The sequence below is a fragment of the Manis javanica genome, chromosome 9, assembly GCF_040802235.1.
Source record: "Manis javanica isolate MJ-LG chromosome 9, MJ_LKY, whole genome shotgun sequence".
NCBI classification, from domain to species: Eukaryota; Metazoa; Chordata; class Mammalia; order Pholidota; family Manidae; genus Manis; species Manis javanica.
Genome location: NC_133164.1, coordinates 63,174,892 through 63,191,418, shown reverse-complemented (window position 1 = coordinate 63,191,418; position 16,527 = coordinate 63,174,892). Strand labels below are relative to the sequence as shown.

The 16,527-nt window shown below is 41.6% G+C and overlaps 1 protein-coding gene and 1 non-coding gene across 2 annotated transcripts in view; one reads left to right on the top strand and one right to left on the bottom strand.

The window, feature by feature from the left end:
* KCTD1 (potassium channel tetramerization domain containing 1) overlaps nucleotides 1-16,527 on the top strand; it is a 174,917-nt gene that overhangs the window by 38,759 nt on the left and 119,631 nt on the right. The gene's annotated exons all lie outside the window — the stretch shown is intronic.
* On the bottom strand, nucleotides 1,900-2,003 carry LOC118974063 (small nucleolar RNA U13). The gene has a single exon (XR_005063647.1). It is a non-coding gene; the product is annotated as a small nucleolar RNA U13 (small nucleolar RNA).

Here is a 16,527-nt window from a genome sequence, read left to right as displayed (position 1 = left end):
AGAAGATGAAGACTGAATCTACATTTTGTGGGTCATTGATATCTATTCTAAACATTATTATTCCCTCTCCCACTGGTTATCTATTGGCATGTAACAAACCATCCCAAAGCTTAGCACCTTAAAACATCATCTGTTATTGCTCGTGATTCTGTGCCCCAAGTGGGTGACTCTTTTGCTCTCTGTGGTGTAGGCTGAAGAGTTGAAAGGCTGGGGGTCCTTTGGGCTGGAACAATCAAGATAGCCTCCTCACATGGCGGGGAGCTGCAGTAGGGATGGCCACCAGGGATGGTTGTGCACCTCTCAGAGTGGCAGCAGAGTTCTGGGGGAGCCTCTCAAGAACAGGAGAATCAAGACACCTAGCTGGGAAGAGCAAATCTTCTAGGTCTTGCTTTGGAAGTCATACAGCTTCTCTAACAGTGTCCTTTGGGTCAAAGCAAGTCACAGGCCAGGCCAGCTTCAAGGAAATAGACCGCACCTCTCAATGGGAGGAAGGCTAAAGACTTTGTAGCATCTTTGATTTGCCATATCCCCTCTTCCCTTGCACTCTCCAATATGAATTTATATTTACTGATACGGGTTATAAGGTAAATATGGACAGGCACCACACATGCCTTACATCATGCCTCATTCTCTCAAGTTCCCCAAATAAATTGGTTAATGAAACACTTTTGAATTGTCAAATGTTCAGCAAATGAAATACTCACCAGATGGGTATAACACAAATAACCCCATTTTGCAGATCACAGACCAAAATCAGCAAGTTGACACACTTTATGTATTTTAGGGAAGAAATTTACCTCACTTTGGCAATACTGTTTTAGAACTTTATCATTGGAGCCTCTCGAATTTAAGTGAACTATCCCAATGAAATACAAATGGTTTTATGCTTTTTGAAGTCATATTTTGAAGGCTTTTTTAGAACTTAAAGGCTATAGTTTCAGCCACTGAGAGAACAGAAAATCCTGTTGGTGATTAGACTGGCAGGCATGTTAACACCTTGAGACCTGGAGTCAATCCAAACTACCTCATTTAGAGCTCAAAGGCAAGACTTCCATTACCAGTCTGAGAAACACTCTTAATGGAGGAAAAATCAGTTAATAATTTAAAAAGTAAACTGTGTCCAGAATTTTAAAGAGCAAAGAACTTTACAGCAAGGCAACCCTCTCCCTTCAACTGTTGATGAGACACCAATTTTAGGTTCAGTGCTCCATCACCTGGTAATGTGGCCCCATTAATCTCCTGAGAACTGAACTCAGTGTTTAAGCAAGAAGGCCTTGCCTAGAAAATTTGGTACATATACACAATGGGATATTATTCAACAATAAAAAATCTCATGCCATTTGCAACAACATGGATGTGCCTAGAGGGTATTATGCTCAGTGAAATAAGCCAGGTAGACAAAGACAAATACCATATGATTCTACTTATATGTGGAATCTAAAGACAAGACAAAACAAAACAAAATGAACAAAATAGCAGCAGACTCATAGACACTGAGAAGTGATTAGTGGTTACCATGGTGGAGGAGTTGGGGTGGGAGAGTAGGGAGGGGGAGGGAGATAAAGGGACACAAAAATCTCAGTCATAGTATAAATTGGTCATGGGGATGAAAGTGCAGCACGGAGAATATAGTCATTGATTCTGTAACATCTTCCTGTGTTGACCGACAGTAACTGCACCAGTGGGGGTCAGGATTTAATAATATGGGCAACTGTTGAACCACTATGTTGTGTATTTGAAACTAATAAAAGATTATATATCAACTATATTTCAATAAAAAATAAATAAAAAACAAAAAAAAGAGGGCCTTTCCTGCCACACCGTTGGCTTGATTTGCCCAACATGGCAGTGTGGTTACCAGAAAGGCAGGAGTTGGATTATTTCATTTCATTTTTTTCAAGTGAGATGGGTAACGCGCCGACGTCGTGACAAGTTTGTGGGAGGCGCTGTGCCACACCAAGACGTGACCACCCAATCATCATGCTCATGAACTACGGGAGGATCAGGAGCTGGATTCATTTTGAAATCATAGCCCATTAGAGAGAATTAGGCCACGATACACAAGTGCCAGGCATTCACGATGTTCAGTCTTCTCATTAAAAATTTTCTTAAATATTTAATGCTTAGGGATTTTTATTTAAATGTATCACACAAAACATAATGGCTGATGTGGCAGGACTTTTTCACTGGATTATGTGAGGGCCTGGTACTCCTTTAAAAATGTATCCTATGAATCCAGAGAGGTCTAGCGGACTGAGCACAAGAGTTAGGATCCCAATTTTAACACCATCTTCTGCGGAGCCTCAGGCAAGTCACTCATCTCCTGTCTGTGTTTCAATGTCTATAAAACGAGCATCATAATTTACTGAGCCCAGCCAGAATACAATGAGGTATAACTAATTAGTGTTTACAATATGGTTTGATGACAGGCATTAAATATTATTGTTTTATTATGTAAATGATTCTTAACTTTGACATCAGAAATGGTTGGCCTGTGACAGGAAAGCTTTTTGATGAAATGAGATCTTGCAGGAAGCACATAGCACAAGTCTTGCCAGTAGAGTTCCCTCTTCAAAATAATTAAATATACTGTGTTCAGTATGAAGTCGATGAGGCATCACCGTGTACAGTGGGACACAGGACGTGATTAATGACACCTTCAGACGTTTGAGGATTGACACATAAAAACAAGAACGAGTAATGAGGGGGCAGTGGGCTGGGGGCAGCACGGAGAAGGGGGAACAGCCCAGGAGGGCCTTTCCAGGGTGTGGACAAGTGCCTTTCCCAGGCTACTTCCAGGAATGCTTCCATGATCAGAGAGATCATTTTTGTGCCTTTCACCAGGTCCACTGTGTCACAACTTCACCATTTTGCACTAAGGACTGACAATTGAGCCACGTTCCAACTGGCATATAACAAATGAAGCTGTGAGCAAATGGTGTTAAAATCTAAAGAACTGGAAACTACAGGTCATAAGAACCTACTTAGTTGCCAGTAAGCCTGCAGTGAGAACAATTTGCTCAGCAATATCGCTAGGCTCACTTCAAAACAGAAAATTAGTGAAGCAAATAAAACGAGAAATCAAATAGGGTGACTTTAGTCACTGTTAAAGAAGCTGATAGTGGGACATTAAAAGCAAACAGTTAAATTTTTAGTCTTTTTTCAAGGGCAGTGTGAACAGGATTGAAAATTAAACAATTAAGAAACTTTAAGAATTCTAATTGCAAGTAGTATGACTGTCCGAAATGGGAAATTACAAATCAAAGAAAAATGTGGTACTGCATAGACTTAAAAGCATAAGCAAGATAACTGTATCCTTGAGCTGTTGCCATGGGGAACACTGCATGTCTCCCCAGAGCTTAGTGACGTAAAACAGAACTGTTTCTTGTGTCTCATGAGTCTACGCGTCAGTGAGGCCCTTCTGATATGAGTGTGGCCTGACTGACGTTGGCTGGGCTGGCTCACAGGTCTGAGGTCAACTGGCCAGTCCGCAGAGGCTGGATGGCAGAGCAGGCCTCTGCTGGGATGACTCAGCACTTCTCCACTTGGCTTCTCACTGCCCACCACGGAGCCCTGGCTTAGTCTCACAGCACAGGCAGAGGTCCTGGGGCAACAGAAGTACACAAAGTCAGCTAGGTAGGCCCGGCTCAGCACTGGCACAGTTATTTCAGATCATTCCACTGGCCACAGCAGGTCACACGACCAGCAAATTCAAAGGGTGGAGAAACAGACCCCATCTCTTGATGGGAAGAATTACAAAGTCACATTGTAAACAGACAGGGGTTAAAAAATTGCTGTATTCAATCTACCAGCTACTAAAATATAAAAGAATATGGCATATTAAGGAAAAAGCCAGAATTTCAGTATGACTTGAGCCTAAAGTTCAAATAGAGAGTGAGAAAGACAGAGGTGAAGTGTAAGCCAGAACTAGATCAGGAAAGGACTTCAGATAGATGGAAACCACATTTAGAAGTTTCATTTTTTTAAGGCAATTGGAAAGTTATCATGCAATTAATGTGATTACATCTGTATTTTAAAAAACATGTAATGCACAATTTTGTGGAGGAAAGAGAGACAGAAGTTAGACCAGTTAAGAAGCCACAGTGGTAATTTAGGTGAGAATTGATTAGGGTTTGTACAAGAGAAGGAGGAATTGAGAAGAAAAAAGGATGATGTATTTGGACAAATGTTGGGGACAGAACCAACAGATTGAATGTGTGGTAGTAACTACTTGTTACCTCTCCTCTCTTCCCATGGTAATAAACCACCTATTTTGTGGGCCCATGTTGATTCATAGTAAAAGCTGTAGTTCCAGCTTACCTTGAAGTTAAGGAGACCACGTGGGCACATCCTGGCAATGTGATGCAAACAGGTGTGCCAGGCAACAGTTTCCTGGAACCTTTGGTAACAGACAGTTGAGACATGCCCTTTGCCTACGTCTTGTTCCCTCTCTGCCCTATCACTGGAATGCAAACACCCATTGTGGGGTCAGGAGGATAAAGACTGCACCCTGAGAACGGCAGAGTAGTGACTGGAGGGAGCTTGAGTTCCTAAAGAGTTAACAGTGAAGCCACCACATCAGACCTGGACTGCCTGCCTATTTCCTGAGTTTAAAATGACAGAGAAGTAAACCCACTATCACATGTAGGCCTCTGTTATGTAAGGTCTGTTATTCACAGTTGAGTCTAATCTGAACTGATACAGATGAGGAAAGAAGAATTTTAGATTTGTTAGGCCAGGAGGAGGAACAAGTCCCCAAGGGAAGTTCATGAGTTCTGTTATGTAGCTGATAATTTTATAATGTCTAGGGAAGAAACAGATGTATTCATATCTGGGGAAAAGAATGGAGTGATAGGAGAGGGTGCTGAAAAGACTTTCTGATACTGAAAACACTTTGTTATCTTTATATGTCTTTTACACAACTGCCTGTTTTACCTACACATAAATAAATAACAATACTTTACAAACACTTCCCCAAAATAGGTGAGAATATTTCCTCATCTCATTCTCTAAGACCAGTATTACTGTAATACAAAAACACAACAAAGTCATCACAAGAAAACTACACTCATCTTCCTAATAAATATAAATGCGAAACTCCTCAACAAAATGCTGACAAATGGAATCCAGCAACATATAAAACCATGATCAAGTGGGATTTATCCCAAGCAAGTTTGGTTTTATATGAAACCAGTTGTGTAGTATACTATATTAATAGACTGAAAGACAAATACCACATGATTAGTCAACACATAAAAATCATTTAACAAAATTCAACACCGTTTCATGATAAAAACACTGAACAACTTCTTTAACCTGATAAAAGGCATCAATGAAATACCAAATTAACGTCATAGTTAATAGTGAAAGACTGGATACTTTCTCACTAAACTCAGTCATAAAACAAGAATGTATGCCTTCACCAGTTCAATGTAACATTATACTGTTCTAGCAAGATTCTATATAACTTCTTTGTAACATTATACTGTCCAGTATGGTTCTAGCAAGGACAATTAGATGAAAAAATAAAAGTATCCAGACTAGAAAGGAAGAAGCAAAACTATTTTCCCAGATGAAATGATTTTATATATAGAAAATACTAAGGAACCCACTAAAAGCTATTAATAAGTTCACAAGGTTGTAAGATACAAAATCAACATACAAAAGTCAATCGTATACACTAACAATGAACAATCTGAAAATGAAATTTAAAAAACACTTCCATTCACAGTAGCCTCTAAAAGAATTAAATACCTAGGAATACATTTAACAAAGGAAGTGAAACAAGTCTGCACAAGAAAATTGGAAATTTTCTCTCCAATGGAAAGACAGTCCATGTTCATGGATTGGAAGACTTAATTTTGTTAAGATTGCAGTTTCCACCCCCAATTGATCTGCAAATTCAATGCAATCTCTATCAAAGTCATAGTTGCCTGGGTTGCAGAAATTGACAAGCTCATACTGAAATTCACATGAGAATGCAGGTGACTTAGAATAGCCCAATCTTGTGGGGGTGGGGGGGAGAAAAGAATATTTGGAAAATTCACATTTCTCAGTTTCAAAACTTAAAACAAGTCTCCAGTAATCCAGACAGTGTGCTACTTGTATAAAGTTAAGACATAGCTCAATGGAATAGAATTAAGGGTCCATAAATAAGCCTTTACATTTATGGTCAGTTGAATTTCAATAAAGTTGCCAAGACAGTTCAGTGGAGAAGAAATAGTCTTTTCAACAAATGGTGCTGGGGCAACTGGATATCCACATGCAAAAGAATGTGACAAAAAAATTAAAAGGTACTCTATCTCATACCATATACAAAGCTGAATGCATACCATATACAAAATTACTATATATAATATATACAAGTTAACTCTTATCCCAACTATATGAATTAAAACAATAAAACTCTTAAAAGAAAACACAGAATTAAACCTTTATGACCTTGAGTTTGGCAAGGTTTCTTGATATGATACCAAAAACACAAGGAACACAAGCAACAATAGATAAATTGGACTTGATAAAATTAAAAGCTTTTTTTGCTTCAAAGGGCACCATTAAGAAAGTAAAAAGGCAACACAAAAAAATAGAAGAAAATATTTATACATCATAATCTGAATAAGGGAATTATATCCAAAACATATAAAGAACTCTTACATCTCAACAACTGAAAGACAAATAAACCAATCAAAAAATGGGAAAAGGAGTTAAATAGGTTTTTCTTCAGCGAGGACATACAAATGGCCAGTAAACATATGACAAGATGCTCAACATCATTATCATTAGGAACAGCAAATCAAAACTACAATGAGATACTACTTCATACTTAGAAGGATGACCATAATCAAAAAATAACAGACAATAACAAGTCTTATTGATGATGCAGAGAAATTGGAAGCCTCGGACACTGCTGGTGAGAATGTAACATGATGCAGCTGCTTTAGAAAATAGTTTGGCAATTCCTCAAAGTTAAACAGAGCATCCTTGCAATTCACTCCTAAGTATATACCCAAATGAACTGAAATCAAACATCCGTACAAAACTTGTACACACATGTTCATACTAGCATTATTTATAATAGTCCACTGTTTAGTGGATATCTTTAGTGGATAAAGATATCTCCTGATATCTTTCAGCCAATGAATGGACAAAAAACTTTTGCTGTATCCATCAATGGAGTATTACTCTGCCATGAAAACGAATGAAATCTGGATTCATGCTATAATACACGTGAACCTTGTCGACATGATGTTACGTGAAAGAAGCCAGATATACTGTGTGATTCCATTTACATGAAATATCCAGAATAGGAAAATCCACAGGGACAGAAAGATTATTGGTTGCCAGGGAATGGGAAGCAACTACTAATGCACACAGTGTCTTGGTATCAGCCATTTCCACAACAAGTGCTAGTTTCTTGCACTTGAAAACAGTATTTAGAAGCCAAGGTGGCAATGCTAGGTGTACTCATTGCTATTGGGATGGTGTTGCTCCCATACCTTCTTAGCAGGAAGAGGTAGGGAACTTATATATGTACCTACAAACAATGGCATCTGTACTATTTCTGTATCTACCTATGCTGAAAAACTTGAGGTCATACTGATACCTTCAATTCCAATCCCTCATCATCATGATGTAGTTCTCTCCCCTCCCATATTCATTAACTCTCTTCTCTGATGGTGAGAATCAGCTCCCATTTTCCTTAGTATATGTTCTTATTGATCAATATGTAATCAATATCCTATCACCACTACTGCCCAACCCTGCATGATAACCTCCTCTTCATTCCCAGCACCTCAGGCAGCCCACCCTTCCCACATGCATAGCCTTTTCACCTTGCTTGGGTTCCCACAACCTCCCCCCGGGTCACTCCTTACAGGGCAGCCTCCTGCCCTCACTCCAGGCTCTAACTTTCCTCTAAGGCTTCCCCTCTCTGAACGTGCCCTCCTCAGCCTTGCTTGGGCCCCAACAACCTGCGCCAGTCTGCCCCTCCTACAAGATGCCCGCCTCACCTGGCCGGGCTCTACTTCCTCCCACAGGCAGCCCTCCCAGACATAGATCTTCCTTACCCAACCCAGACTCCAGTGCCCCCTCTGGGCCGCCGCAGCTCCCCCCAAGCTGACCCAGATGCCCCTTGGCTCTGGCCTAATGGCTTTACAACCACATTTTTCAGTAAGGGACGTGCACAAGAAAAAAGAAAAAGAAAAGACCACCTGTGGTTTGAGTTCTTTCATCAGCAATCCCACCCAACATCTCTGTTTCCCTGTGAACTAGGAGGTGAGTCACCCCTGAGAGTGAGGTGGATCTTGAGGCTTGAAGAGAGAAGAATGTTTAAAATAAATAGTGACAATAGTAAATACCATAGCAATGGCTACCTGCAATTATTAAACCATTACTATGCACCGGGAGCTTTGGTTTAATTTAATCCTCACAACAACCTTGCAAATTAGATATTAATTATTATCTCCATTTTGCAGAAGAACCTGATGTTTAAGAAGGTAAGGCAATTTGACCAAGGTCACTCAACTCTTACGGGCCAAATGGAATCCAAATGTAGAGTTATCTGAATTCCAAGCCTGAGCTGTTTGATTGTTAAACTCCCTTGCTAGAAATCCCCTACCATATACACTAGTTAGGATTAGGTTAAATTGCTTTTTTTAATGTTAAAATCTTCTCTGTTTAAATATAAGCCTTGGAAATTTAAAAGCATCTAACTAAAAGTAGATGGAAGTCCAGGAAGTCCAGTGGTGGTGGGCTCAAGGTCGTAATGGCACCCACTTCTGGACACCCAGGCATCTCCTGTGTAACTGCTCCCCTGTGCATGGCTGCCCGCCCGAAGTCACCTCATGGAGATCCAGCCACCACTTCTAATTCTGCCAACAAAAGGGAGGAAGGAAGAGCAAGCAGTACCTTCAAGTTGTACAGACCACTTCCTCTTATATCCCATTGGCCAGAACGTAGTAACATGGCAATATATACCTGCAAGGGACACAAGGAAATGTAGTCTTGGTTCTAGATGGCCAAGTGTTCACCTAACAAGTGAGTATTCTGTTTCTACGGAAAAATGGAGAACGGCTGCTGGCAGTACTCTAGCGTCTTCTGCCATGCCAGAGAAGATGGAAGTAATCCTACTGAGGCTACATGCTGAGCTGAAGGCGCAAAAGAAATTCACAGTGATGCTCAGGACCCATCATGGAAAGGGGGGCAGAGGGAGAGGGGAGACTGTGCAGGCCTGACATTCATGCAGGGCCTCAGCTTCATGAGTAGATATAGATAATAGCGTCTCTATTAATCCTAGTTCTTCAGTGAAATGGAACCAATTTGGTGGTCAGAGAGATCCCAAGGAACTGGCTCATGTGATTACAAGGGCTGACATTTCAAAAATCTGCACGGGGTCGGGGTCGGGGCAGGGGAGGGGGAGGAGCTGGCAGTTCCGGCGGCAGTCATGCAGTAGTCTCGGACCCAAAGGCAGTCTGGAGGCAGAATTCCGTGTTCCCGGTTTTTCTCTTCAGGCTTTGATTGCGTGAGGCCCACCCACATATGGAGGGTCATCTGCTGTCCATAAGTCTACTGATTCCAATGTTAACCACTTCTGAAAAATACCTTCACGGCAACATCCAGACTGGTGTTTGACCCATCAGCTGGGTCCCCCAGCCCCACCGAGGGGATACTGACCATGAGGCACCCTGGCATGAGGAGGTTGCTGGGAATTGTCCTGCCAAGTTGGTGCGGGTGGCATCCAGATCGGACTACCTGGTGGGTGCTTTCTGCTCCGGTTCTCTATCATATGTGTAGGACAATCATAATGCATTCTATTTTGAACATTAAAAGCCTAATTTATTAGATATAAACTTCAGGATTTTTAAGGGAACCCAATAAAAATCACTTCTCTTCACCAGGCTTCCAAAAGTGTTAAGAAATAAGAGTCAGTGTATGGATGTGTCTTGCCAATGGGTTTCAGCCCCGGGCAAGTTCACTATAAATTTGATGAGACCAAAGGAATGACAGTTGAGCGTTCTTGGGGCAAAAGGGTTTATTACCCTGCTTGTTCTCCGGGTGGTAGATCGAGCACTGGCGTCTCTACCTCCGCCCAGATCACTGGGCAGAGCTCTCTATGTAGGTGTAATAATAGCTTATTGCCTACGGGTGTGGAAGCAGTAGCCTAGCAACAGGCCAGTTACATCATCAAGTGGTTTAAGTTCAGTGAGGATCCTGGCCATAGGAGCCCCAACTTCCCCACAGGGTGTTAAATTTTACCTTTACTACTAAGTCAGCTTCTGTTGGGGGATGCAGTACACGGAGTAAGTGGGCTGCCTGATACTGATTTAGGCAAACTTCCCCGCACAGCACCTGACCTAGGCCTCCATAAGACTGAGAGGGCAGAAACACCCTTTTAAGAGGAAAGTGTGGAGGAGCACTGGGAAATGTCTGAGGGACAGAAGAGAGGAGCTAAGCACACCCAGTTTGTACTTCCAAACTCACCAACCTGCTAAATGACCACTTGTTATGCTAATGGCCTTTCAGGCTCAGGGCTGGAATACCTCTCCCAACCCGATTATTTAAATCGTCCACAATTTTGACATTTAGACTTCTCCCCTCCCACTCCCTCTCTCCATCTTCTTTAAGAAATATAAGAAAAGCTTCAAAAACAAATGCCCAGGGCCTCCCAGCCCCACTGAAAGCCCTCAGCAGGCTGGGAGCAAGAGAAAACTGTGGAAGTGTGCGGTTGTTCCAGGGCTCAGAGTCGCCCGGGGCCACATGGCAGAACATCAGAGGACTGCTGGGGAGAGTAAGATGACTGAGTCTGAAGCCCAGAGGGGGAGGAGAGATGGAAGGGTCGGGAGACCAACACACTCTCTGAGATATTAGAATAAAGTTCAGAGGCGTGAGAACCAGCAAGGGTGCAGGGGAGGGAGAAACTCGCTTCACTGAGCCTCAGGTAAGCGTGCTGCTTGGTGCTCTGCACCCCAGGATGGAAGCCCACCTTGCAATCCTGCAAACTATGTGTCGTGAGCCCTCTTCCACAGATGGAATGTGAGGCTCAGAAATAGAAAGTCATTTGCCTGAGGTCACACAGCTAGCACATGGCACAGTCAATATTCAAACCCAAATTTCTCTGTTCCAAATTTCTCTGTGTTTTATTTGCACATTACATCAGCTCCTCCTGAGAAAGGAGAAAATTAGAGGTTCCAGATAAAGCAGTATTATAATGTTCAAGCTCCTAAAGCTGGAGCAGTTTCAGGTCACAGGTGTGGCCGTGGGGGTGAGGTGCTGAAGTGGTGTGGAGGTCAAGATCTTTGGAGTAGAGATGCTCAAGAGAACATAGAACATAGAGCAAGGAGAATGGACCACCAGCCTGATGGTGAATTTATCCAGAAGGCTTGTCTGAATAGAGGCTGAGTAAGCACATCAGGCAGAAACTCTTCATGAATGCTGGCGAGAGAACGAGAGGCTGGTAGGCATGGAGTGATAGGCACAAACCCCTGACAGCTTGGTGATGTGCTAGTCATGGAAATACCACCAGTGAACAAGCCTAGGGTTACTGCGGATTCCTGAGTTTTTATCCTTTTTATGTCTTTCTTTTCTTGGATTGGAGGAGTCCTCACAACGGGAAGAGATGTTGTTCAAATATCTAAAGAGAGGAATATATCTGAAATCTTGGGATTTATCTAAGCATGCCTGTCTGTGTCTAAACAGTGTCTGGGACATTGCTGATAGTAATTACAGACAGGCAAGAATGTGGTTCTTCAAAAAACCTTTGAGAAGGTTAAAAAGAGGGAAAGTAACAGGGGCTGTTCTTTAAGAGGAGGTGGTGAAGAGAGTGCCCCTTGGCCCTGGCCAGGCAACCAGGGTCCAGGACCTGGGGGCTGCATTTGGGGAACCTGGGGCAGCATATGGGCTCCAGCTCCATGGCTGTGGGTGTTTGTTCCAGTTACTAAAAACAAGGTCCTGTGTTTGTCTCTGCAAAGGATATGTTGCATTTTCACAGGACCTGGGGCATCTTCATACACTTCCCTGCAAAAGAACTAAACAGTTCTGAAGGATCATTAAAATTACTTTTCCAGCAAAGGAAAAAATCTGCTTCTAAGTGTTTGTAATAAATGGGATTTTTTTTTAAAGGATGGGTTTTAAGAGTGGAGATAATTCTACTTTTAATAGAAGGAAACTGAGAGTTTGATCCTGTGTTACTAGAGTAACAGTACCCAATAGTTAGGATTCCTGTGTAAGGATGTGATTTTAGGCTCTAATGTTAAAAATAATTCATCATCCCAGGATCTGTATTTAATTGCTTTCAATAGGACTTAAAAGTTACTAGGGAATCTGTATAACTGATTGCTGGGTCTGGGGATTGTGGAGGCCATTTGCTTCTGTGTCTCCTGGGTACCTTTTGGGCAGTCTACTGACTGCAAGTTCTGCAGGCAGGTGACTATGATGAAGGTAAGGGAGTAATTCCAGCATCCTGGAATTTGGGGGTGCATCTGGGCTATAAAGTCAAGTGAACTTCGGGTTCAATTCCAGCTCAGAGCCTCTTTTTCTACCAGGGGGAGACCTTGGACAATACACTTTATCATTCATCTTCAGTTACCTTTTGTGAAAGAGGATAAATAATCCTTAAAAGATGCATGAAGGAGGCTGAAAATTATTTAGTTTTTCAAGCTATTTTCATATATACTATCTGATCTGCACCACTGATCTTTGTATTACCTTTAGCATGTGGAAAATCAATAATTAGCTCTCCTGGTCCATCAAATAAACCAGCACTGATTCAGTTTCCCATCAGGATTGTTGGGCATGGAAGCAGTTTTTTAAGTTGTTATTTACATGGGTTTGGGGGTTTATTTTTAAAGTAGTTCCTGTAAGAGGGACAAATCTAGCCAAAATCTATTGGCTACATGATGAAAGGCTGTATTTGATATATATAAAAGATCCACATTTTGTGAGTTAAAATTACCAAAAATGTATATAGTTTCTACCCATATGGACCATAAACAGTGAAATCTGCAGCTGCATCATGTAACCTTTTAACATTGCTCCACAAATAGCTATTTTTTTTTCAGCAGGTACACAATGATGCCATACAAGCAGAGAAGAGGGCCTGATTGAGCTTTTATTTTCTAAGAAACGTCTTGCTAATACAAAACAACTTGTACTGTTTGATCAACTACTTTTCTAAATAGACAGGGCAATATTTAAGTAATAATGTCATTTAGGATGGCTTGGGCTGCAAATAATAAGAGACTCAAAAATGGTCTCATACATTTCTAACATAAGAAAAATATATCATCTGTTAAGAAGTACAGAGGTTGAGCTGTTCCAGGGTTTGCTAATCAGCAACTCAACATCAAAAGCTTCACCTCCTTTCAGTTCTACCTTCTCAGATTGGTTCTCCTCATGCTCACATGATGGCTACCACAGATCCAGCTCTCACATGAAGTGGGAAAGGGAGCTCTTTCTTCTCATCTGACTCTTTTTCAGCAGTAGCACATTAACAGTTCCCCAGTAAACTTCTCATCTCTCACGAGTCAGAATTACCTCGTGTGCTTATTTTTTGAACTGGCAAGGGAATGGAATCATTCTTCTGGGCTTAAACCAATCAAGACTGACCCTTTAGGGCCAAGAAGGGGTCCAACTTCCCTTCATATGTATGGCCACCAGATACCAGAATAAAACTGCAGTTCAGTTAGCAAGCAAAGAAGAGAACAGCCAGTAGGTAGGCCATTCACAGTAACTACCACAGTGACCCAGATGGTTTGAAAGGCTGTTGGCGTATCTTTAATAAACTTCAAGTTTATTTAAAATCTGACACACTTTCTATGACTCATCTGTTGAGAATTTCCAAAATTTGATGGTACTATTATGTGAATATTGATTTTTTATAAGGATATAATATAAAAATTCCAGGGCAGTACTTAAATGACTTTTCAAGGGCTTTCATTAATCACTCATTACTTCAGAATTTTTGAAAATCACAATCTTTTTTTTTTTCAGGTTTATTGAGGCATAATTGACAGATAAAATTGTAAGATATTTGAAGTGTAAATTGTGGTGATTTAGTGAACATACACATTGTGAAAAGATCCCACCACCTAGTTAATTAACACACCTATCACCTCATGGTTTTTTTGGATTTTTTGAGTTTTGTTTTTTGGGTTTTTTTGGGTTTCTTTGTTTTTGATGAGAACATTTAAATTGTACTCTCAGCAGAATTTCAGTTATACAGCATAGTTGACAAGTATAGTCACCATGTTATATATTAGATCCTCAGACCTTGTTCACCTTATAGCTGACAGTTTGTACCCTTTTATCCACTGCTCCCTATTTCCTCACCTACCAGGTCCCAGCAACCACTTTCCTACTGTTTCTATGAGTTTGACTTTTTTCTAAATAAAGATTCCAGATATAAGTGATACCATGCAGTATTTGTCTTAAAATCAATATCTGTTGTCTTGACTCTGGCCTAATTACATTTCAAAGCTGTATCTCCAGCCCAGACTTCGCTCCTTCTGACCTCCAACTGGATGTTCTATAAACATTAAAGATTGAAAACTAAGCATTCAACTAAACTAAGCTTTCAATTAAGCTAAGCTTTCAAAGCAGGGACTGAGCGCAGGGTTGTCTGTCCTGTGAGGTTCCTGGTGAGCAGCGCGCACCTACTCCAGTATTTGATAAACGTTTGTTTGGAGGGATGGGGGAAACGATGAGCTCATTGCCTGCCTTGCTAAACCAGGACTTCTTAGTGCTCAAGAACAAGGACTCCGGGATCATGTTGCCGAGTCCAAAGCCTGGCTCCACCACTTACATTTAAGTTCTTCAAGCCTCAGTTTCTATTAAGTATGTTAAGGTAGTAAGATCTCCCTAGAGGTTTTGTAAGGATTAAACAAGATCACTCTTGGAAAGTGCTTAAACAGAATGCCAAGTATAAGTAAGATCTCAGTGTTAATTGTGATTGATTCTTCACTCTTCAATATCCTCATGTGGTCAGTTGGCTGGCCCAGGGTCCAAGACTCAGCCTCTGAAGGTGAGCCCTAGCCTGTCTCTCTGCTGCTATGCTGTCCTCTCACAGCCCAAGTCCACAGCCAGTCCAGTCCAAGCCTTTAATTATGACAGAGCCTCCTGTAGGTACACCTCCAGCTTTCCTGTTTCTGCCTCTCCCATGAGGGGCCATGAGGGAGCCTTGGACCCGATGCTCAGAGTATTTACCAGGCTCTGCGATTGTTGGCGGTTAGATCAGTGGTCACCCTCCCACTTTTCCTGGAAGTCTGGGGATGGGAGGTCGTGCCTCAGGGTTGGCCTAGAGTGAGGACGGGAGGAAGAGGAAATAAGCCCGGCCACAAGGACACCTTTCCCTACTTCAACCGGACCTTCTGTTTTTGTATATTAGAGCTTCGTGTTAGATTCTCTTGAAAAAGGAATCCTGCTCCCTGAAAAAAGTCTGGAAAGCAAAAGCAGGATGATCCCTCCAGCAGACTGTCAGAAGCCCTTCAGAACCCCTCTCGTCTCTGCACGTGTCTCCTGTACCACTCACACGCAGAAAGAGCACGAGGTCCCTCCCCAGTCAGTTCCTCTGTTCTGTGCTCCCGCAAAGCCCAGCTTAAATGCTTCAGCTCAGTCAAGAAAATGATTTCCAGGCTCCCGAAAGCAACTCTTTGAAGATGGGTTTTGCCCACATCTGCTACCTTGATTCTAATGTCAGCTGCCACCCGAGCAACTGTCAGGCTCAGGGCTGCACCCGACCCGTTCACACTGGGCTCCCAGGTCCCATGTCTCAGCCACTCTTGATTACTAATCTCAACCTCACTGATGAGCTTCATCTATGTTTCAAACTCTGAGATACCAGAACATCTCCAAGTCCTCAACTTGGGGTTCCCCAAGAAACCCCCTGGAGGGCTGTGAGTCAAAACTATTTTCACAATAAAACAAGACATGATTTGCCTTTTTTGCTATTATTCTCTCCCACTTGTAAAAGTGGAGTTTTCACAGGCCACATAATGGCGCCGATCACAACAGACTGAGTGCAAAAACAGCTATAAGGATCCAGCCCTCTTCTGTAAGTCAGATGTTAGAGATTTACAAAAATGTAGAATAATGCCACATTTCTCACTAAAATTTTTGTTTTGAAATATACAGCTCTTTTCATAAAAATATACTATGTATGCTAACATAATTGTTTTATTACTGTTATTTTACATTGAATTTTAAAATAAATACTAGAATGTTTTCTCAGTTTAAATTTTTTAGATGGTAAATATTGATAGGTATAACCCACAGAAAGAAAAGCTTTTTGGAGTCTCCAGTAACTTTTAGGGCTATAAGGCACCCTGATGGCAAGAATTTTGAGAACTGCCGGCCTACACTCTGTTGCTTTAGTATTTCACAGCAAGTGGGATCTAGAATGTTCCACACAACAGGAGCTCCATGATGGCAGCTGACCCCTGACTTGGACCACAAAAGCCTCCAAAGTTCCTGGAAAATCTATTGGGTCAAAACTGTGCTAGTTTTGTTTGCTTATTTAATATTTTTATAACATAC